This window comes from Martes martes (assembly GCF_963455335.1).
Source record: "Martes martes genome assembly, chromosome: 6".
In the NCBI taxonomy this organism is placed as follows: Eukaryota; Metazoa; Chordata; class Mammalia; order Carnivora; family Mustelidae; genus Martes; species Martes martes.
Window position 1 is genome coordinate 87,779,584 of NC_137893.1, and position 23,172 is coordinate 87,802,755.

The 23,172-nt window shown below is 54.6% G+C and overlaps 1 protein-coding gene across 3 annotated transcripts in view; it reads left to right on the plus strand.

Annotated features, from left to right (window-relative positions):
* The first annotated feature begins 5,122 nt into the window (after positions 1-5,122).
* The window catches only part of FOXP4 (forkhead box P4), a 51,696-nt gene continuing 33,646 nt past the window's right edge, over positions 5,123-23,172 (plus strand). For all 3 annotated transcript variants that reach the window (XM_080806505.1, XM_080806506.1, XM_080806507.1), the window contains exon 1: positions 5,123-5,659. The gene's annotated coding sequence lies outside the window, so the exon portion shown is untranslated. The remainder of the gene's footprint in view (positions 5,660-23,172) is intronic.

Here is a 23,172-nt window from a genome sequence, read left to right on the forward strand (position 1 = left end):
GGGTAGCTCCGGAAGGATGAAGGGAGAGGGGTTCTTTCTTCTGTGCCTGCTCCTCGGCTTTTCCTTGTCCCCAGGCATACCTCCTCTTCCATGGAAGGCTGGGTGCCTGCATAGGGGAGGCAGAAGGGCACTGGGTGGGTGTGCTCTACCCTCCCCCACCCCCATCTTTAGGTGTGTCCTGCTATCTCCTTTCATGGAAATCCCTCCATAGAGAACTCTCACTTGACCCAAAGATGCTGTGTTCTAATTGATGGGAAATTGTTCATTGCTTGTCAAGTTATTGTTCATTTCCTGATCCTTAATGACTGATTTTCCACCAACCAGCCTAGAGTCCCATGCCCACCATCCCATGGACCAAACCTGAGTCTCTGAGTTCCCAGAAATGACTGCAGGGGACCCTGCAAATATCTCCCAGGACCCAGGCACCCAGCCAACCTGGCACCAAGCAGGGCAACTGAGCCCCACCCTCAGTCCTGAGTGCCTTCCACCCCACAGCCCCTGGGACAGCTCCCCACAGTGCATGGTCCTCTACTCAGGGCAATATGGTAACCTGATAAGCTTCCCCCAGGGCTAAGAGCCTCCCTTAAAAGGGGGGCATCTAGAGAGAGTCTTGAGGGTTCCTGGCACAGTTCATTAAGATATCAACCCTTAATGAAATATTTCTTTGTTTAGATCATCATTTATCTTGTGGCCAAGGAAAAGGCTGCCCCCTTATATCCCTCCACCACCTCCACCCAACACACCCCCCCCCCCAGGGGTCTGTCAGAGTCAGAAAGACTGGGAAGCAGGGTGGGGAAGAGCATTTGGGAAATGGGGAGGGGAGAAGATTCCAGAGTGGAAGAATCACAGGGGGAAAGGGGAACAACTTGATTGAGCAGGAGGCAAAGGAGGAGAGAGAAATAGAGGTCTGGGGTGGGAGAGGAGGGAAGGTGCACACAGAAGGAAGCCCGCTACAGTGTGACCACAATAGCCAAAGTTCAGAAACAACCCAACTGTCCATCACAGGGAGGCTGGGCAAAGAAACCAGGGCACTCTGATACAGTACAATGCTCTCCACCAGCCTTTTCAATGATTGACCCAGAGATACATGTAGCAAACCTAAATTAATCTCCCCAGCATGAAATAAACACCAAGAACAAAAAGTAAAAGCAAGGAGCAGAAAGATACCTTCTATTTAAAATTTCAAGACACCCAAGTGACAACTTACTTGGAGGGCTACCTATCAGCTCCAAGAAACTGGCTACCTCTGGCATGGGAATGTTGGAAAAAGTGGAAGGAATAGGGAGAGGTCCTCAACCACATCAGCAACAATGTTGATGCTTATACAGCAGCTCAATTAATTTTCACAAAGGGAACACTCTTGCAACCAACTCCCAAATTCAAAACTCAGAACATTCCCAGACCCCCCAGGAGCCTCCTCTTACTCTCTTTCAGTCATGTCCCCTAAGGTCCAATGCTAGAACCAGTTTTTTGTTTTGTTTCGTTTTTGTTTTTGTTTTTTAAGATTTAATTTTTTATTTGACAGAGAGAGAGTGAAAGATCAAAAGTAGGCAGGTGGGGGTGGGGGGAGCAGGGTCCCCGCTGAAGAGAGAGCCTGATGAGGGGCTAGATCCCAGGACACTGAGATCATGACCTGAGCCAAGAAGAGGCTGAACTCACTGAGCCACCCAGGTTCCAGGTACCCCTGGAACCAGTTTTTGAATTTCAGAGAAATGGAATCTTAATGGGTGCTTTCTCGTGTCGTGAGTTTATGCTCAACATTGAGTGTGTGAGATTTCTCCATGTTGCTGTGCATGGCAATGGTTGGTCCATTCTCATTGCCAAGTACTAGCTCTTGTACACGAAGACAATGATTTGTTCCCTTATTGCACTGCTCATGGCTATTCTGCATGGTGCTGTGGAGAACATTCCAGTGTATGTCTTCCGGTGAACACACATATGTCTGAGTTTTAGGACTGGAACTGCTGTTATGCTGGAAAGTTCTATTCCTTAATAATGCCAAAACAAAGGTTCTGAGGACAAAAAAATAAGAGTCAAACCATCAGATGAATGGAAATATAAACCATCTGAGCCTAGATGTATGGGATTGAGGAGACTAATGTTTTTGGACACTCCCCCATGCCCCCCGAGTGTCAGGCCTGGAACAAGGAATAAGCTCACCCAGTAGCTCACTTCACCCCACCACAGGGCAGCAGCTAACCCTGGTGAGGGGCCTGCAGAGCAGGAAGACCTGGGAGCGCTTCCTCGATACACCACCTCCTAGCTGTGTGACCTGGAGCAAGTTGCCTGACCTCTCTGAGCATCAGGTTCCCCATCACAAAATGAGAAGAGTGACCATGTCTGGGGCGATAAAGCTCAAAGACCCATGAGAGTCAAGTGCCTGGAGCAGAGCAAGCTGAATAAATATCGGCTGCATTTGTGTGTAGGGTCTGCATTTTTGTGAGGTCAGTTATCCTCATTTTTAGGTGAGGAAACCAGGGTTTACAAAAGGGAATGGGAGCATGTCTGGAAAACTAGATGATTTGCCCGTGCTTTTTCCTGCCGGCCACCTAAGGAGCCATTCTCCCAGTGTTGTAGAGGAGGAAAGTCAGGCTCAGACAGCATGTAACTTGCTGAGGTCACACTGCTGGTAAAGGTCAGAGGCTAAAGCTCAACCCATGGCTGCCTCATGCCAGCCCCTGTGCTTTTGACAATGGCCTTCCCGGCAGAGCTAGGCCATGGGCTCTCATTCTTGCCATAGTTAATGCCCCGGCCCCTTGGAAGGGGACCCTCCTGCCAATTCCAGGTCACCTCCACCTCGGGAGCCAAGGGCCACTCTTAAACCTTCTTACAAAGGCCTTGTACCAGAAGAAAGAGCTTCGGAGGGGGTGAGTTGATTTTGGGGTGTTTGTTCGGTACCTTTCTTTGGTGAGGCCTTGTTTTCCTCACCAAAATGCTATTTTTAGGTGAGGATAAGACAGGGTCTTTTGCCTCTCTAATACCCCCCCCCCCCCCACTGTGACTCACAGGGCGCTGGGAACTGAGCTGGCTTGAAGATGACCTGTAACCTGAAATGAAAGCCAAAGCATTTCCCAGGGAACCCCCTTTGGGCAAGAGAACCCCCATGGGAGGTGCAGAGGGCTGCTTCAGGAAGGTGACAGGGAAAGGACTGGGCAGGGGGAGGGGTGCTGAGAGTCAGCCAGAAAAGAGATGGACGAGCCTGTTCCACCTCCCCTCTGCAAAAATCCCTTCTTTTGTACTGAAAGTCCACCCTGAACCTCTGCAGGAAGGATGGGCAGGAGGCCTGAGGGACATGGCCATGGCCCAATTGGACTGACACAAGGACCGGCCAGCTCCAGGCCAGGCCCGGACCTGTCCACCCAGCCCGACTCCCATCAGAGCTGACTCTCCATGGAAGCTAAACTGGATCACATGGCCAAGGGCCTCCTTTCTCCTAGACAGCACTCCTCCTCAGGTAAGCTACTAGCAGTGCTGCTTTAGAAACTTCCATGATATTCTTCCCCCTCCTCACTGAAGTAGCTCTGGTCAGAATCCTGCTTCACCACTTACCAGCTCTGTAAGCCCATGCAAGTGGCTCAATCTTCCTGTGCCTCAGCTTTCTTTTCTGTGAAATGGACATAATGGTACTCTCCACCTCATCAGGTTCTTGTGAAGATGAAGTAAGGCGGCTACCTGGCCTGAACCTTAGCTTTGTTATTCCTTACTGCTACTGCTATTACTGCCCCGGAAGGGACACTGCGGAGAGTCACATAAATGCCACTTAGAATTCTCCCTACAATTTCCCACCTAGATACCTGAAGGGTTCCAGAAGGACCTAATTCTGTCTGTCATACCCACCTAGTAGGGCAAAAACAGAGTATCTGGACCTGGATGGGGTATCACTAACGGTACAACTACTTTTGACTATTTGTACCGGCAGAAAAGGGATGGAATAATTGATGAAAACTGACCCTCTCCTAGGTTCCTATCCTTCCAAGCCCTATTGGAAAGACCTCTTCCAAGAGACCCTTCTCTCCCCAGGCAACGGGCTAAGCACCCCCAGCTCACACTCCACGGGGGCACCAATGGGTCTGCCCCGTCTCCTCCCGCCTCAGGTGCTGCCTTCCTGCCCTCCTCCCACGGCAGGGCCCTCAGGGTATTCCTTGAAGATGGGGGGGGGGGGTTGTCTTTCACTTCTCCCCACCTGTAACACACGGAGACAGACAGATGTTTTGGAATTGGAGGTTTTATTCAGGTTTCCACGGGTGTCTGAGTCGGGGCGTCTGCTACCAACATACCCCTCCGCCTTGGAACTCGGGCCTTTCCCCTTTCGGACTCCCCCATCCGGACTCCCCCACCCCCGCCTCCGCCCCAACCCAACCCACGCCACTGCCACCACCACTATCCCTCCCAGCCCCCAGACAAAGACGTTGAGTTTTGTTTGGAATCCGATTTGTCCGGATAATTGCCTCGACTTTGCACTTCGCTTTGCCCGCGTGTATCCGGCTTTGGGTCCCTTCTTCACCGGTTCGCAGAGCACTTTCTGGGAAATTCCCCTTCCGGTAAGGGAGTCAGCGCGCGCCCGGGGTGAGGGTTCACAATGCCCAGAAGAAGCCTCCCCACCTCCCCCACCCCCGATTCAGAAAGCTCACCCCCAGCCCCCACGCAGTGGGGATCGGGAGAGAAGCAAGGAAGGACTCGGGCCCGACACCGGCTCCGGGATCAGGGCCCCCGGCCACTCCCCGCGCCGAGCGCAGCCCGCCGGGAACCAATGAACCTTGTGGGAGCAGGGCTCGGCCATACCTCCAGACTCCGGGGAAAAGCTAGGGTTTGCAGAGCGCGCCACAGGATTCGCGAGGGCCGGGAGAATCCCTGGGGTCTCTCCACCTCCCCTTTCTCAGGTCCGCAGCCCCGTGTCTTCTTCCCAAGTCCCCACTTTTCTTCCCCTAAAGTTCGGTCCACGTGGTCTTCTCTCACTCGCCGAGGCGGCCTGGCCCGGTAAAAGCGGCTGCACCTGCTTTAGGCGAATTATGGTAGCGCTAGAAGTTGGTCTCCCCTCCCTCCACCGCTCGCTCGCTCGCTCGCTCGCTCCCTCCCTCCTCCCCGGCTCTCTCCGCGCGCTCCCTCCTTCCCCTTCCAGCCCGCGTCCCCCGCCCCCTCCCGCCCCGCCCGCGCACCGCCCGCTCGCAGCCACTCGCATTCCGGGCTCAGTCGCAGCCCCTCGGAGTCCGGAGCCGGCCGCCCCTGCGGACCGGACAGCGCGACCGGCGGCCGGGACGGAGACCCCAGCCCGCGAGGAGGGCGCGGCGCAGGCGGCGGCGGCGCGGCGGGGAGGAGCCCGGGCCGGAACCAGGGCTGGGCCGGGGGCGGGGACGCCGGGGTCCCGGAGCCCCGGAGCCGGAGCGAGCGAACAAGCGTCGCGGGAGCACCGGGAAGGAGGAGCACCGCCGCCGGAGCGAGCCGAGCTGCCCACAAAGTGCGATGCCCCGGCGGGGCTAGGGCGCGCGGCTGCCGGCGCGGCGCGGCGCGGAGGGAGGACGCCCGGGAGCTGCGCGGCGCCGGGAGGCGCGGAGGGGCAGCCCCAGCGGGCGGCGGCGGGCCCGGGCAGCGACCCGAGCGAGCCCCATGCCCCGCGCGGGCTGACGGGCCGGAGCCCGCACGGAGCGGCCGGGCCGGACAGGTAGGTGGCGGGCCGAGCCCGGGGACGCGGGTGGGGGCTGGGCCGGCGACCAGACCAACTCCCTAGCTCGCGCACTCTCTCGGCCGCTCGCTGGCTCACTTTGTGTTTGCAAACTGCCCGCCGGAGCCGCGCCGGGCGCCGGGAGGAGCCGGGCCCAGGCCGGCGCACTTTGTTCCAGCCGGGGCCGGCTGCTGCGCCCTGACCCCGCGCCGCCACCACACCCCGCCCCCGGCCTGGGCCCCCGCGGCCCACAACCGCCTTGGGAACAGGTGGGGGCTATGGCGGGGCGGCGGGAGGTGGGGGCAGTCGGAGGTCGGCGGGGAGGGGGGGTTGGAAAGGCTACTGAGGCCCGCCCTTCCCCCAGAATCTGGGCCCCGCCCCCTCCCGGCCTGGCGGCAGGGAGTGGGGTGTAAGGGGGCGCGACCCCCCCAACCCGGCCCCCGCCCGAGTCAAACAAAGAGTACTTCCCGGCCCGGACTTTCCTGAGCTGGGGAGGGAAGTGGTGGCGCGAGCTCCCCCAACCCAACCCCAGTCTGTCCAGGATTCCCCGAGACGCGCCGGAGGCAGATTGGGGGGGGGCACGGTCGCACCCGCCGCGTCGCCTCTGGTGAGAAGGGGACTTGTTTTCCTGGGCTCGCGCCTTGGAGGTTCCGGGGCCAGTCAACCCCGTCCCCCCACGGCTCGGCCAGCTCGCAGATAGAGCGGAAAACTTCTTGGGGACTTAAGAGCGTCTGGAAACGGCGCCTGTGCTGGAGGGCGGGGGACGGACCCGGCGGATACCTTTATTCACCGCATTTGGGGAGAGCCACCCCCACCCCCAACCGCTTCACCATGTTGGGGAGGAAAGGGTGGGCAGCAGAGGGTTCCGAGGCCCCCAGGGAAGAGGGTTCCCGAGTAACCAAGCAGGGCGCCCCTCAGACTGCCGACCCCAGTGTCTCCTCCCGACGGCCCCCCACGGACACCTCTCTGACCGGCAGTCACCCCGGCGGCGCTCTGACCCCGCGCTCCGCGTCAACGCCAGACTAACTTGGGGCTGAGCCCGGGCAAAGCCTGTGGCGCTAGAATGTGGGGCGTCCTGAGCGACCCGGGGTCCCGGCCTCCCCGGCAAAGGACCGTGTGATTTCGCGGGACGCGGATTCTGAGACAGAGGCCCTAACGGCTGCGGATGCCTTCCTACAACTGGGGCGACCTGGTGAACACCGCCGCGTCCCTCCCGGACCCTCTAGGTTGTAGGGAAGATGATATGGGAAAAAGGAGACCCTGAGCCTCTAGAGCGCCCGGCTCAAACCTCGGCAGTCCAGCTTCTCTTGTCAACCCCCGCCTGACGGATTTCCTCGCTCCCTCCGAGCCTGGGGTTTAAGGCGTCTGGAGATCACTTTGTTTCTTGCACCCCATCACCGGATCTCCCTGCAGATTGGCCGTGGAGTCTGGAGCAAGGGTTCAGATGGGGGGGGGGGGGGAATGAAAGAACAAGCCCGAGTCTGAAGCTGTCATCCCTGCAGTTCCTGAGAAAGCCCAGGAGCATTTTGGCCAATGCGGGTTTTTACTTGAACTTCAGCATCTTCATCCCCCGTTTTCAAGCACCGCCTGGATTGTCCCAGGGCAAACTGTTGTTGGGTCTGGGATTGAGGGGCCGGGGAGTGAAGCTTTAAGGACAGCAGGGGTTGGAGCCAGAGACTGGCCAGGGTGCCCCCATCTCCCACACAGAAAGAAGGTGCAGCAGGACTGCTAAAAGGCCTGTAGCAGTGGGAGGGTCTGACCAGTCCCACCTGAGAGCCCAGTGGGTAACCCAGACTTGACACTGAGAATGTAAACCCAGAAACTCACTTTCAGCAGAGAACCAGGAATAAACGATTCTAGCGCGGGCATTTTAAGCACCTGACTCCTGGTAAGCCAGCGGGTAGTCACAGGGGCCCAAAAGGCAGGGATGGCCGCATCTCAGCTGCCCAAATGAGAGACACCCTTGCTTTAGACAGCCCTTGCCTCAGACAGTCCCCACACAAACCGGCAGAAAATTGCTTCAGGGAATGGGAAGTCTGCAGGCTTGTTTTGTTTTAAACTTGAGAAACTTTGTCTTGCCTGGGTTCTGGGGTTCTTTGTCACCTGGCAGGCTGGAGGAAGGGCCCAGGACTGCTGTAGGCACCTGGATGACTGGCTTGCTCTGGCTGCTTTAGATCTGAGCCTCTCAAAAGCGGGGATGTGCCTCGGGAAGGGGGGGCAGGGAGCACTCCCTATCTGGTGTTGCTCCCACTTTTGTCAGCCAGGCAAGGTAGCATGGGGAGGAGAGGGTGCTGTGGGGGCGCAGTCCCCCAAACATACCCAGGACCCCAGTAGGATGGGGTCCCAGACCCTTTGCTCCCAGACCCTCAGCCTACTACCTTACCCAGGTCCCAACCTTAGCCCTGAGTTAGGGGAGACCATGGGAACCGTCCCTCCTGGCACTAAGCCGTTGGGTGTCTGGGTGGGGTTTTCTATACTTCTCCTAGTCCTGGGCAGGTTTCCCAGGAGTTATGGAGTTGGGGAACCCCTGAGCCCTGGGGAGAGAAAGGCCTGACACCAACGCTGGGGAATGCCAGGGGTAGGGCAGGTTGGGCCCTTCTCCAACCTAGACACTGATACCCCCACCCCCTTTCCCCTGCCTTTGGCCAGAAACTTCCTTTCTGGCTGCCAGCAGGTAGGTCCCTTCTTGCCAGGAATGTGCATATCCTGCTGGGCCCCTACTCCAAACACACTTCTTCCTTGGGGGCGTTGGGGTGGGGGGAAGAAGGCAGCGGGACATGGTGGGGGGGGTTCCTTTGATCCAGTAATTCCCCCAAGTATTTGCCAAGCCCCTGCTCTGTGTGGGCAGGTCCCAGGCTGGGCACTAGAGAGCCCAAGCAAGAGGCTCTGATCCTCCTGTTGCCCAGGTAGGAGAGACAGACAAGATGTCACATTAGGGAGAAGAGAATGGGAGCAGGGTGTCTGTTTCAGAGGGAGAAGTGTGAGCTGTGGCGGAAAGGACAGGTCATCTCTAGAAGGCCCTGGTGCTCTGCCACACTTGGCCTGGCCGTACCCTCTCTCCCGACATCCTAACCCTTCTCTGTGCCCCTGCCTTGGTATTTTTTCTATCTTTCCAGCTGAAATGCAAACCCCCCACGTCTATCCCCAGCGCAATGACTTTACTTTCCTGATAGCACAAAGCACGCAAAATAAGAATTTCTTCTACCTACGGAGTTCCACACAGTGTCTCTTCATGATCTTTTAACTCTCCCAGCTTCCCCAGAACCAAGGCCCGGCAGGTGCTACTTTTGACAGGATTCCACTGGCCAAAGTGGTTTCCTTGGACTTGGTTCCAGAACTCCGGAGCCCAGGGTAAGGAACTCGGGCCAGCCCAAGGCAGAACATGGGTTAGTGTGGAAAAGGCTTTGGACCCCGCCAGCCGTGATGGGACTCTGGGGGAACTTAATTAAGCTCTTGGAACCTCAGTTTTCCTCTGTGTAAGTTGGGTCAATAATAACCACCTTAGAGAGTCCATTTGGGAGTTGAATGTAAGGTACCTAGCTCTGACCGAGGAGTGGTTTTTTTTTTTTTTTTAAGATTTTATTTATTTATTTGACAGAGAGAGAGATCACAAGTAGGCAGAGAAGCAGGCAGAGAGAAGGGGGAAGCAGGCTCCCTGCTGAGCAGATAGCCCAATGCCGGGCTCCATCCCAGGACCCTGAGATCATGACCTGAGCCCAAGGCAGAGGCTTAACCCACTGAGCCACCCAGGTGCCCCGCGAGGAGTGGTTTTTATTATGAGTCTCTGAGCATTGCCAGGACGCACGCTGGACTGAATGCTGGAAATGCTTGCGTTTGAACTTCCATCTCACGAGCTGGGGGAAATAAAGCCCAGAGAGAAGAAGCAACTTGTCTGAGGTTACACAGCCAGTCAGTGGGAGAGCTGGGCTAAAATGTGGGGCTCCTAACTCCCAGTACAACCAGCTGGGCTTCAGCCTCTGCTGTGAGGAAGGGAGAAAGGAGCGGACAGAAGGGCTTGTCAACTCCTCCCCTAGCTCCTTTACATACTCAGGCCTGGGCTGCCCCCTCTGCACTCCTGGTGAGAAGGCTGTGTTTTCTCCTCTTGCCTTCCCTTTAAGGGAGGGTCTAGGTTCAGAACCTGGCATTTCCCACCTCCAAGTGACCCTGGAACGATGCAGTCATATGTTACCCCCCCCAACATACACACACACCACCCTTTTAAGATGCTCATGGAGACAAAAGAAAATGCGAGGGATAATTCCCCAGAGTGTAGAGGAGGAAAATGGCTGGCATCACCTCCAGAAAGGGAGACTTCTGGGGTTTGGAACCCCAACCTACACAGTCTTATGGAAGACAAGTTCAGCCGCCAGTCTTAGATCAATTCGGGACCTACCTGTGGATGGATCATCTCAAAGAAGCAAAAAAATACTCGACTTCAGCCTAAAGTTCCTGGCTTTTTCAGCATTGCCTTCCTGGATTCTCCATGGGAATGGATCCCTTCACCCAGTCCCGCCATGGGTGATCATGGAATCACAGCAGGAACCCTTTACTTCCAAGCCCTGTGGCTGCCCGTGCAGTGGTCTGCGTGAGATGGCACCCAGTGGGCCCCTCACGGAGCCTGGACTCGGGGCATGCCTGCCTGAGCTAGAAATCGAGCACGGAAAGTGCATGCATCAAAATGTCCTGTGCCTCAAGGAGGCCATCCAGGCCTGGGCATGGCGGATGTTCTTCCTTTCCTTGATCCCCATCCCAGGCCTCCTCCTTTCGGGTCTTTGCCAGGCTGTCCCTCACTCCAGTGCAGCCCCGCACCCTCTCCCCACCCTGGCCAGAGACGTGCAGCCTGTGCCTGGAATCCTGGTAGCTCTGCTGACCTCATAGGTCCCAGTCCTCTGCCCACTTGGAGCCTCCAGAGCTGGGGCCTGAGGGGCTCATTGGTAGTGCTGGATAGAGGTAGCTGGGGTTTTCGCTCCCACTCCCAGCTGATTCCAATGGAACCTGACCTGGGCTACCTTGCAAAATGGGGGCAAAATGGGGGCAGGGAGTAGGGACAAGATGGTGGGTTTTGCTCACACATAAGAGTGGAATGTGTGGAGTAGCGACCCTTTGGCATTTGTTCAAGGTAGTCAGGGTCAGCAGGTGGAAGTTACCCCGAATTCTCACCAGCAGCAAAGGAGGGACAAAGGACAGCAACTTAAGGGCAGGGTGACTCAGAATGGAGACCAGGAGGACTGCTGTCCAAGCCAAAAACATTGTAGAGCGCTTACTGTGTGCTGTGGCAAACATGAGGGTTGAGGGAAGAGGTTTAATAAGAGGTGACTCGATTGCAACTTGGACAATCAGAAATGGAGCAAGCACCCCTGGGCTGATCTTTCAGATAGCCCTGGAAGCAGGGCTCTGGTGTGACGCTGGGGGGCTGTGGCAACAGGATGCCTCTGCTGGCCTGGGAGGGCCCTCAGGAGGTCTGTGCTGTGTGAAGGGAAACTGGGTGGCGGTGGGTGAGTGGCCTCCTGTCTGGGTTCCTCAACCCGATGAGCTCCCTCGAACTGAGTTGCGCAGCTCTGGAGCCCACACTTCCGGGAGACCCAGGCTGAAAGAAATTGGTCCCAAAAAAGGGTAGCGGTGTACTTCCTGCTTTCCTTCAGGGGTTCCCGGGCCAGATGTGCATCCGCACCGTTCGAGGAAGGGTGTGCCGGCTGGGGGAGAATTTTGGGTAGAGATTGAACGGCGGGATTTGCGGGAGACCCAGGGAGTGGCTGCAGCTGTAAGCGTTTAGGGAGCAAAGCGCTCAGCATGGAGAAGCTCCCTATCTTCTCAAGGCTTCCCATATCACTGGATCCGAGCAGGAGGTGCTTGGGAAGGTCAGATCGTAAGGATGCAGAGTTGGTCCACTTAGGGGAAGCCTCCAGAATCTCCGCCCTGGAGAGCCAGGGCTACTGGCCTTCCCTCCCAGCTCAGCGCACTTGCCGTGGGTTGCTTGCCTCACCAGCATTGCCCGGAGCCTCTTCAAGCGCATCCGTGCAAGTTGCAGGAAGCTCCTTAATCTCTGAGCCCGGGGATGCTGCACCATGGCCAGAGCGCCTGAGACACAGCCTGGGACTCGGGACCCACTCCGCCCAGTGCCCCGGGGTCTAGGGAATGTTGGAAGAGGGGGCTGCTGGTCCTTTAGCCAGCGGGAGGGCCGCCTCCTCCCCGAGAGCTGCACTCCTCTCACCTGGGGCTGACTTCACAGGTCTGGGTGGTAAACAAGGTCTGGATTCACTGACCAGGGTCACCCATACGCCTGCTGCTACCAACTTCCTAATCCCGTGTAAGACCTTAGGCATGGCCCACTTCTTTCTGGGCCAAGGTTTTCCTAACTGCACAACTGGGAACACTCGCAGACTCTTCTCCCGGGCTTCCCCGGGCCGAAGCTCTGGGCTGGGCATCAGGCGAGAAGAGAACCGGAAGGTCTCCTCGCACTCTCCCTTTGTTCACCGCGGCGGGAGCCTCCTGCCTCTGCCGCTCCTGCCTCCGCCGCTCCTGCCTCCGCCGCTCCTTCCCGAGAGGGGCGCTGTGGAGTTCGGGGCAGGCGGCCCGCGGCCCAGGCGGCCCGCGGCCCAGGCAAGGTTCCTCCCTTCCCAATTAGGCGGCGGAACCTGATTAAAAGGGGGTGCTGCCCGCCCCCTCCTGCCCGATCTCCATCGACGAGATTTCCCTTCATCAGAATCTCACATCCTCCAGAAATTAATTTGATGCCTTTTGTTATCAATTAATTGAATCTCGTTGGGAGAGAGAGCTCAGCGAGGCGGGAGGCGGCTTGGCCCTGGTGTGCCGCTGGTCTGCCCTCCCCCTCACATCAGGACAGCCTCACCCCCTCCCCATTTCTCTGTTTCTGCCTTGCTCTTAATTCCACTTATTTTCTAAAATAAAGCCACTGCTGTGAATCCTTTTGCCTAGTTTGGCTTGGATGGGTACCCATGGACAGGGCACTGCCTGGGATTCACCCTTCCTGAGCTGAGAAGGGGGCCGTGTGGCGGTTCCTCTCCCCTGGGCCCTCTTCCATCCCTCTGTAAATCAACAGAACCTCAGCCTTGGGGAGTTTGGCCCTGACCCTGACCCTGTGTACTCCAGGGGCTGCTGGTGAGAAACTTGGAGAGGAGGACTGGGGGAGGGAGAGCTAGGGACAGACGGCAAGGAGCCTCCCCCACTAGACACACACACCCTAGTTGGAGGAGGTGATTCTGGAGGGCCAGGCTAAGGGCCTGTCAGCCAGCAGGATTTTGTCCTTGTGAAAGCTTCATCTTTTTTAGAGGAGGTGATTAGGAGCTGTTGCCCCTACCAGGGCTGATCCGCTCAGTGAAGGGGCAGCAGATGTGTGGTACCTCCTAGCCGCCCAAGAGCAAAGTTGGGCATCTGCAGGAACAAGAAGGTAAATGAGAAATCAAGGAGGAAGTTTCTAGAAGACATCCCAATCTGGGAGGGGGATGTGGCCGGTACAGGGTACAACTAAGTGGTTTCCAGACCCTGACTTGGGAGCTGTGCCTCCCTGTTCCACATACCTTCCCTTGTCCTGCTCCTCAGGACAGCCCTGGGAGATTGTCCAGGGGATGATCTGTGTTACTCCCAATTAATGGTGAGGGACCCAGGCCTGGAGAGGTCATGTAACTTGCCCTGGGTCACACAGCTAACTGAAACATGCTTCTCTGGAATGCTGGCCATAAGGGCTGAGGTCACAAATTGACCAACTTCACCCCTTAGGAGTTTTGTTGACACACACAAAGCTTATGACAAGGGTACATTTCACACAGATATCCCCACTTTGGCTTCTTTTGAAACACCCAGACCCTGTCACTCTCAGTCTGCATTTCTGCTTGTGGTAAGGACACACTGGGATTGAGTGTCCTGCGCTCCTCACCTGGCCTCCTAGGTGAAGGGCCTAGCCCCTGAGGGCATTTTGGGTAGTAATTCTGTCTTGGAGATTTCACCTGTCCTCTGTACTCTCCAAGGAGGAACTGGGGGAAGGGGGGTGGCCTGAGAGACTCTTCAAGGCCTTTACTAGAGCTCAGAGAAGACCTTTAAGGACACCGCGACCCCAGGTGAATTCCCACACAACTGTTCAAAACTGGTGAGGAGGGGGGGGATAATTGTCCCTTTTCTGACCACGGAGGGGATTATAGGGTTTTGTGTCTCCAGGAGCCTGTTCTAAGATGAAACCAGCCCATCCCTGCCCGGGTGAGCCTCTCCGTGAAAGTCGTCATCACCCTCTTACCTGTCTCCCAAACTTACCTACTTTTTGTCGGGGAGGGGAGAGACTTTCTCCCAAGAATAAAACCTCAGGTGGCAACAAGAGAGGAACTGGGCAGAAGTCACCTTTCTGAAACTCATTTGGGAACAGGGCAAGAGGGGGAAGGATGCTGATGCTTACATATTCAGATGTGGGTGTGTTCTGGATGCCCCTTGAGTTGGTCCCCAAGATCCCTGTAAATGCCACACGTGAACATCATTGGGGAGACAGACAGAGGGCCCAGGGCTGGTCAGGGGCAGGTGGGGCGGGAAGCAGTCAGGGACCCCAGGAAGGGCCAGACCCTATGGTGTGTCCCAGGCTGGCTGAAGCCCCTCCTTTGCTCACGGGAGCCCCCTGGTGCCAAGGGCACTACCAGAACCAGGCTCCAGATGGCCACTCAAGCCCTGGATGAGTCGCCCCACCCCTTAACCAGCGGGGGCCCCCCCCACATAACACGTCACTATTTAATTAGCCGTCTCTGATTAACCAAACTTGGCATTCGGCTTCTCTTGCCCTCATCTTTCCCAGCTCCGAATCAATGGCTTTGATATGCTAATTAGGGAGTAATTTAATTTCAAAAGGCCGCAATTAACAAGGGTGTTGTGGACATGCTGTAGTTAAGCGGAGTAATCTAATTTGCATTAGTAACAAGCAGGGACTAATTAGAAGCTTAATTAGACACTTAGATGGCTCTTATGTTTACTTTCTTAATGAGATGGAGTGGGATCTTTGGTTCTCTTTTTCTTTCTTTCTTTCTATTTTTTTTTTAAATTGTTAATTCTTCCTCTTGGTGTGGTTCTAGGATGGAGTGTTGAGGGAGGCCACCTTGCTAGGGCCTGGTGGGAGCATTTCAGGGCCTGAGTGGGTGGAAAGGACACTGTGGCAGGGGGGCAGTGGTGAGGAAAGATTCCGATTCCAGGGAGATTCCAGAATGACTGCCCTTCAGGCCTTAATGACCTCTGAGGTGGGATTCAGGAGAAGAGCACTGATTTGGGAGTCAGGAGAGCTATAGGGTTTCAGCTGGGCTCAGCCTCCTAGCAGCCAGGTGACCTTGTCAAGTCAGTAAGCATCCTCAAAGTGTCCTTCCCTCTTTATCTGTCAAATGAACACCAGGTTGTGTGCAGAAGAGTGGAGGGAACAGGGTATGGGAAAGGGCTTCAAGGACTCTGTAAGTGGAGTGGTTGTTGTTAAAATAAAATATAGTCACAAACTGTGTGCCCAGGCTTCTCTTCCTCGTGACTCAGCTTAGAAGTCACCTCCCACCGGAAGAGCCTTCCCAGAGTGTCCACATTCCCTCTAGGCACCCACAGCCACCCCCCCCCCCAGTGTCAACGTAACATAACATTTGTAAAGTTGTGCACCATAAAGAGCAGAGGCTCTCAACTCTGGCTGCAAATGAAGTGTAAGATTTTTTTTTTTTATTTACTTGAGAGAGAGAGAGAGGGAAGGAGCACTAGTGGGAGGAAGGGCAGAAGCAGAGGGAGAAGCTGACTGCCCACTGAGCAGAGAGCCCCCCATGCAGGGCTCAACCCCAGGACCCTGAGATCATGACCTAAGCTGAAGGCAGACACTTAACCTGCTGAGGCACCCAGGCGCCCGCTGCAGGTGGCATTTAGAATACTTGGACAAGATTTTTAAATTTTCCATGCCTGGGTCCTACTCCCCAGAGTCCAATTTATTTGATGCAGGGTGCAGCCTAGGTATTGGGTATTTTTCTTAACACTGTGTTTGCCTGGGCATCTGTCTTTCTCTTCCACCAACATGTAAGCCTCCCAACAGCAGGAGCTGTGTTTTGTTCCCTCTTTATGCCCAAAGCCCTGTGTTTAGTATTAGTTGCAGGCAGAGGCCCACAAGCCTGCTGTGTACCCTCTAAACTCACCCAGGTTTGACGGGGTCTGTAGTGTTGCTTTTTGAAAGCCTTATGCAGGATCTGAGAATCTTCTGGAAACAGACCTGAGGAGAATGGAGGGAAAATGCTAAAAAGGTGAGGGGCTCATGAGTCCTCGAGGATGTGGGTACATTGCTGAATGGAGGATAAAATTGGTACAAATTTTATGGACATCAATTAGGGAATAAATGTATTAACAGCCTTAAAATTACACGGTTCTTAAAAAAAAAAAAAAACCACGGTTCTACCTAAACATGTATTTTAAGCAAATAGTTAGAAAGGTCGAGTATGGCTTTCCTATAAGGGTGTTTATTGCAGCATCGTAGTTAAAAAAAAAAAAAAAAGGTAATAGTCTGGATGTCCAACTCTAGGGGACTGGTTAAATAAATTCTGGAACATGCAGCCCATTCGAGCAACTATGTGACCACTAAAAACTGTTGCTTAAAATATTTGATGTCATGTGGAAATGGTTATGATAGTAAGTGGTGAGTGGAAAAATAGGAAAGTTCAAACCATGTACAGATTATGACCCCAATTTCACTTTTTAAATGTTTATATGCCGAAGAGAGTGAAAATGAACAGACTGGAAGGGGGTGGATCCCAAAGGCTAGCTTTCTGGGTGGTACAATTATGGGTATTACTTTTTTTCCCTCTATACTTTATTTTTTTTCTCTTCAAAATTTTCTACCAAGGTGTCTGTTACTTTTAAGATTAAAAAGTGGAGTTACTTGAAACTTGGGAGAGAACTTGAAGCAGCACAGGATGGTGGTTCACCTTGCAAGTCAGGGACTTGTTGCCACCTTCTGTTTATTTATTTATTTTTAAATGATGTTATCTATTTATTTATTTGAGAGACCAGAGAGTGCATGTGTTCCTGGGGGCAGAGGGGCAGAGGGAGAAGCAGGCTCCCCGCTGAGCAAGGAGCCCCACACAGCTCCAACCCCGGACCCTGAGACTATGACCTGAGCCGAAGGTAGATGCTTAACTGACTGAGTCACCCAGGCATCCTTGTTGCCACCTTTTAGAGAGGCAGGTCCTCACCCTGCCACTTGCCCTAAGTTCCTCAGGCCCTGAAATTTTGTGTGGAAAGGTCTTGAATGGTCCCTAACATCAGGGCGTGTGGCTGCTCGTGTGTCATTTCAGGAGAATCTTGGAGTACAGAAGGAAGCCTAGGGTGCCTGCCTCTGACCCACACAAAGGAGAGTCCCAAAGTACAAGGACAACATGGGCTTAGAGAGGGATTAAGGTTTTTCTGGAACTCAAGAGAGCCCCATCTTCCCGGGGCAAGACACTGTAGGCATAATCAGAAAGCCAGATTCGATGTGACTCACATCACCCTGCTCTGGTTTAGGGACTCATTTTGGAGCTAGAGACATCCTAACCCATGGGTCCTGCCTCACTTTCTGCAAATGCTAAACCAAGGGCTGTGATGAGAGGATAATAGGATCACAAACCCTAGCCCACTCAGAGTTGAGGTGTAGCAAGACTTTCTGGGCCCCCGTAATCATAGTAACTGCCCTTCTCTGAATGGCTTTTTCATGCAGTGTATTCTGTTTGCTATCACAGCAGCCCTGTTTGCAATCACGGCAACCCCGAAAGGAAGGTTTATTGGTATTAGTCCCATAAGGCAAATAAGGTCACCAAGGCTCAGTCTGGTGACCTCACTGCTCAGTGCTCTCCATACAGAGATAAGAGACCAGAAATCGGTCCGCAGGTAGGATGGCAAATGAGTGTGGCTGGCTAAGGAGGGCCAAGGCCAAAAGTGGCTGCTGCCCAAACCCTAGCCTCTTCTGGTAGCCTGAGTCAGTGTTCCTTTGGGGCCTGAGCAGAACGAGGGAGGGGGGATCCCCACGCCTTTGGAGGACAGGTTGGGAAGCATTCTTCTGTTACTTGTGATGTCGGTGCTTATTGCTCTGGAAAGCCCTCTGCTTTATGTCCCTGACACAGGTAAGATCTGATAGCAGGACAGCTAGAAAGATAGGGAAAGAAAAGAGGAAATATAATGCATCTTCGTGCTCTGTTCTCTCTGGCACCCACATCTTTTTATGGAATCTAGCAATGTGTCCATTTCAAAGACTTTTAGCTCTGGAAAAGTCTGAAAGCAACAACCTCTCATAAAATAAGGGCCTTTGCCTGTGCTGTTTGCCCTGAATTCAGAGTACATTTTACCTGGCCAGCATCTAATCACCTTTCATCTCTGAACATAAATGCCATTTCCTCGAAAAGAAGGCCTTCCCTGCACTCCCACCACCACCCCCCCATTAAGTTAGAGTCCCCTGCTTATTCCCTGTACTCACATTTGATGGAACCTACTTTATGTGAGCTTATCTACTTATTTGTGTCCTTATTTATCATCTGCCTCCCCTCACGGGAACCATGAGCTCCAGCACATTAGGGCCTGTGCCCTGTTCTGCTCGGGTCTGCCCACACACACAGCCTGGCACACTGTACATGCTTAAGTTTCCTGGGGACCAGTGAATGGATGAGGGTCACTGCTGGGGCTATACACTCTTGGCTGTCCACTGAAGGAGAGAGAAGCATGACATCGTTCACGGCCAAAACTCTACTAGTGGCTAAATTTTCAAAAAGACAATGCCAGATTTACCCAGTAAAAAGGGGTTGGGGTGAACAGGACCCCCCCATTATTATAAATTACCCTCAAAGTATCTAGGGCACTGCTGCACTGGTTTGTTCAAGATCTGGAAACCAGCAGAGGATAGGGACCAAATTCCGGTGTCTTGCAGTCCTGCAAGATAGATTCTCAGGGTTTGTCTTTTTTTTTTTAAGATTTTATTTATTTATTTGACAGAGAGATCACAAGCAGACAGAGAGGCAGGCAGAGAGACAGAGGGGAAAGCAGGCTCCCTGCTGAGCAGAGAGCCTGATGCAGGGGCTCAATCCCAGGACCCCGAGATCATGACCTAGGCCAAAGGCAGAGGCTTAACCCACTGAGCCACCCAGGCACCCCCCCCTTTTTTTAAAGTAAGCTCTGTGCCCACTGTGAGACTTGAATTCACCACCCCGAGATCAAGAGTTGCATGCTTTACCAACTAGGCTAGCTAGGCGCCACCCCCCACCTCCCTGTTGTCTGTCTTAATCAGGCACTAAATCCATGTTGAATGAATAAATGGCCTTGGACATGGATCATCTCATTTTGGCGACGAGGCAGCTCATAAACTAAAGTCAGTGGTCATCACTGAGGAGACCTGTGGTCTTGGATGAGCAGCACTAACATCACTTGGGAACTTTTTAGAAAAGAAGATTCTCAGACCTACTGAATCAGAAACTCCAGGCCTCAGGCCCAGCAGTCTGTGTTCTGACAAGCCCTCCAAGGGCATTCTGATGCATTCAAGTTTGAGATCCTCTGGCTTAAGGTTTCGGCCCATTTTGTTCTCCCTTTGACAAAAGCTTCGTCTGTCTTTTTTTGCAGTCGGCTTCCTGAGCTTTCTTGGAAGTCAACAGGGCTATACATTATAAATAGATAATCTAGTTTCCCCCATCATGCGGAGGAGAAAAGGGGGTAAAGAACTTGGGCCCAAGTGCCCCGGCAAGTTGGTGACAGACCGGGGTGGGGGGGCTAGATGCCACGTTTCCCAACTTTAAGGCTCAGGTTCTCAGCTCTCTCCCCGACCGAGATTGTGGGTTTGCGGAGGGCTGGAAACTGTGACTACTTGTTTCAACTTGAACCACCACCCTTGCTGCGGGTGCGGGTTACCTGTGGTCACGCCCCCACGGGCCTTGCTCTGGTTAGAGCTGGGGTGCGGCAGCTGTCCAGCTGCGGCGCGCGCGCACGTGTGTGCTAGGGGCTGCCCCGCCCCCACCACCCCCCTCCCCCCGCGGGTAAACTCCGGGCATCCATCAGTCTGTTAATTGCGCTAATTAGAGATCGCGGAGGTGTTAATTGGAAAACCCTGGTATTGTGCCTGTTTGGGGAAGAAAACGTCAATAAAAATTAATTGATGAGTTGGCAGGGCGGGCGGCGCGGGTTCACGGCGAGGCGCAGGGTGTCGTGGCAAATGTTACGGCTCAGATTAAGCGATTGTTAATTAAAAAGCTACGGTAATTAATACTCCCTACACCATATGTGCCCGCGGAAAAGGCACAAAGGTTTCTCCGCGTGTGGGGCTCCCCGCCTCTCTTCCTCTCACCCAAAACACCCTAGTCCTTGGGTTCGCCTTTTAGCCTCAAGATGGGTAGAATTCATCACTTCTGCCCTGGGAGGGGACCAGACCGACCAGGGAAGTTACTAGGAGGCGTCCCCTGTGGCATGCCCACCAGGGTTCTTCGAAGGGCCAGGAGCCTCAGGGGAAGTGGGAGCCCCCAGTGGCCCCACAGCCTCCCCCAGAGCGGAAGAGGAGGCTGCGGCTTTGACCCAGCTTCCTTCCTTTCTTTCGAAGGCGTCTGCGGGACCTTTGGGGCCTGGCGCAAGGCTCTGAGGTGCCCTGACTCCCCGAGGGGTTCCCTGAGAGATGGGAGACTGGGGACCTGCCTAAAGATGGGACTAGAGCCCGAGAGAAATCCTTGACCACCTAAAACAATTCGGCCTCAGACATGTCACTTGTCCCCAAGACGTGGTAGAAGTGGGGTCAGGAAAGGCTGGGGTGGGTGCGGGATGAGGGCCTCAGTTTTAGCGAATCCTAGAATGACCTAATTCCCCACTCCTGACATGCTGTATAAAGGAAGAAAGACCAGCCAGGTGACTTGGGCAAGGGGTAGTGACTTGCCCAAAGTCACACAGCTGGCCCTTGAAACCAGATGGTCTCTTTCCTGGTGCTCTCTTCTTCAGGTGTCAGCTGCTCTTTTCTGGGGAAGTGGGTGACTGGGGGAGGAGTGTGTGGTGAGAGGGGGAGGGGCAGGAGTGAAGGGAGGAGGAAGCTCTTGGAGGGTGCCCCACCACCCCGGTCCCAGAGGAAGCAGCTAAGGTTCACATAAGGTGGATCCCTTGGGCAAGGGACAACAGCTGTGACTCTGATGGGCCATCAGGGGCTCCAACCGGCCACTAGAACACTGTGGCTTCATGTGCACATGCTGGACTAGGGATTTTTACTCCTGGAAATTTCCAAGACCGAAAAGACTTCCAGGACCACCCCTTCATGTAGAGATGGGGAAACTAGGCCCAAAGGAGGAAGATAGAGGATTCACAGCTGGTCGTGGCTGAGCCCAGGCCCCTGCCTTCTCCTAGCCAGGGTCCAGGTTCTCAGGGCACTGCTATCAAGGCCTGCCTCCAGCACCACCAACTTCCCGCCCACCTCCCCGGGCCTGCGTGCCCGGGCCCCCAGAGTCTGCACACCCACAAGGCAGAGGACACCCCCATTGCTATCACAACACCCAGTGGAGATATGGGCAGGAGGCGTGAGGCTGCTGGTGTGCTCATCCTCAGAGGGCAGATGTCCTAGGGCAGGGAAGGTGAGGGTGTAGAGATGCCTGGGAAACATGCAGGTTTGGGTGCGTGTTGGTGGGCGGGTGGGAGCAATGAAGGAGGTGAAAGCCCCAGGAGAGGGAAGAGCGTGCCACATGGGAATTAATGCCATTCATACACCCTGCGGAAATGACTTTTCAAATGCATATAATCTCAAGCATGCAAATGAGAGGCTTGCTTCACCCTGTTTAATATGAATGATCGGCCCTTGAATAGCTATTATTACACGCCACATTGCAGCAATTATGTTGTACACTGGGTGTCGCTCTGTACCCCCCCCATAAAAAGACAGAGAAGAAAGGGACACCTCTGTTTGCAGCCTCATTCCTTTCTTCTCCCTTTTTCCAAACTTGCTGTCTGATCTACAACTTTATGGTGTGTGTGTGAGTCGAAGGGGAGGCACTCTCCCTTACTCCAGGGAAGGAACTGCTGGATTCTCTTTCCTTTCTCCTGTGCACACACATGCACCCCTGAGGCTCTGGTCTTTGTCCCCTGGGGCCCAGGAGTTCTCAGATCTCAGAGAAGCTACACTTGGAATCAAGGCAGGCAGCTGCTCTCCACCCCCAGCAGGGCCAGAGTTGGGGGAGAGGGAGCAGAGTGGGCCCCTGCTGTCTCCCCATCCCCCTTATGTGTAGCTGGGCCCCAGGCCTGAGTGGGGGAAGGTGCTCTGTAGGCCGCTGCCAGGGATCAGGGTGGGTGGCTTGGAGGTGGGGGCTGGGGCCCTGTGCTCTGGACGGGTGGAGGATGGCGCCCACCCCATTCATCATTTGGCAGCCACTGGCCCTCGGGCTGACATGGCCATTAAGGCCTGGGCCCAAGTGCTCAATCTCTTCCGAACCATCACCCCCAACCTCACCCTCGCCCTGGCCCACCTCCTCTTGGAACTCAGTAGTGGGAGCAGCAGCTGGGGGGTGGGCGGTGGGGGGATAAGCCCTTGGAAACACACAGACATGCACAAACATGGGATACCCTAGCAGCATACGGTCACCCAAGAGGCCACACAGATCAATCCATTATGACAAAGATACCTAGAGTCACAGACAGAGAGGGAGCGGCGATGTGGCACATGTGACCGTTGGGCTCCCCATGGACCCTTAACACCTCTCTGTCCCCCTCATGCGCCCCCAGACCCTCACACTCCTCCCAACAGAAACAGCAAGTGGCCCAGCCAAGGTGGGGGGGGGGGGAGTTCTTCCAGAGTGAAGGGAGAGAATTTCCCTGGCAGGAGGGAGATGCTCTTGGGAGCGGCCACCTTGGGGAAGGAACTAGGGAAATGATCCAGCCTCTCTGGTCTGCTCATCCACTGCCTATTGGGAGACCCTGCGATCCTAGGTCTGCCTAGGCCAAAAGGGGATCAGAAAGGGAAGAAAGAACGGACAGTGGCTACCTTCCATAGGTCCCTCGATCTCTGCGTGATTTGGGCCAAGTCTTCAGCCTCCCAAAGCCTCAGATTCCTCACCCTTACAAATAAGGCAGGTGGAGAAGGCGTGGATCAGAGTTTACCTGCTGCAAGGTGGTTTTACACGCGCTGTTTTACCTACTCCTTGCAGGACTCCAAGAGGCTAAGATTAACTGCTTCTACTGACAAGGAAACCAAAGTTTGGGGAGGGTTGTTTTTATTTTTAAGTTAATTTATTTAAGTAATCTCTGCACCCAACATGGGACTCATACTCATGACCCAGAGATCAAAAGTCACATACTCTTCTGACTGAGCCAGCCAGATGCCCTGAGGTTTAGGGAGTTTAAGACTCTGTCAAAGATCAGTGGTGGGTATCAGCCAGGTCCCTTTTGACTGCGATGCATGTTCCTCTCAAGGGGCTGTGGCTTCGGGGATAACTGGGAAATGGGGACACTCCAGACTTGGAGAGCAGCTGGATATACTAAAGACCCCCATTTGCATCACAGTATGTGTATTTGTGTGTGTGTATGTGTGTGTGTGCACA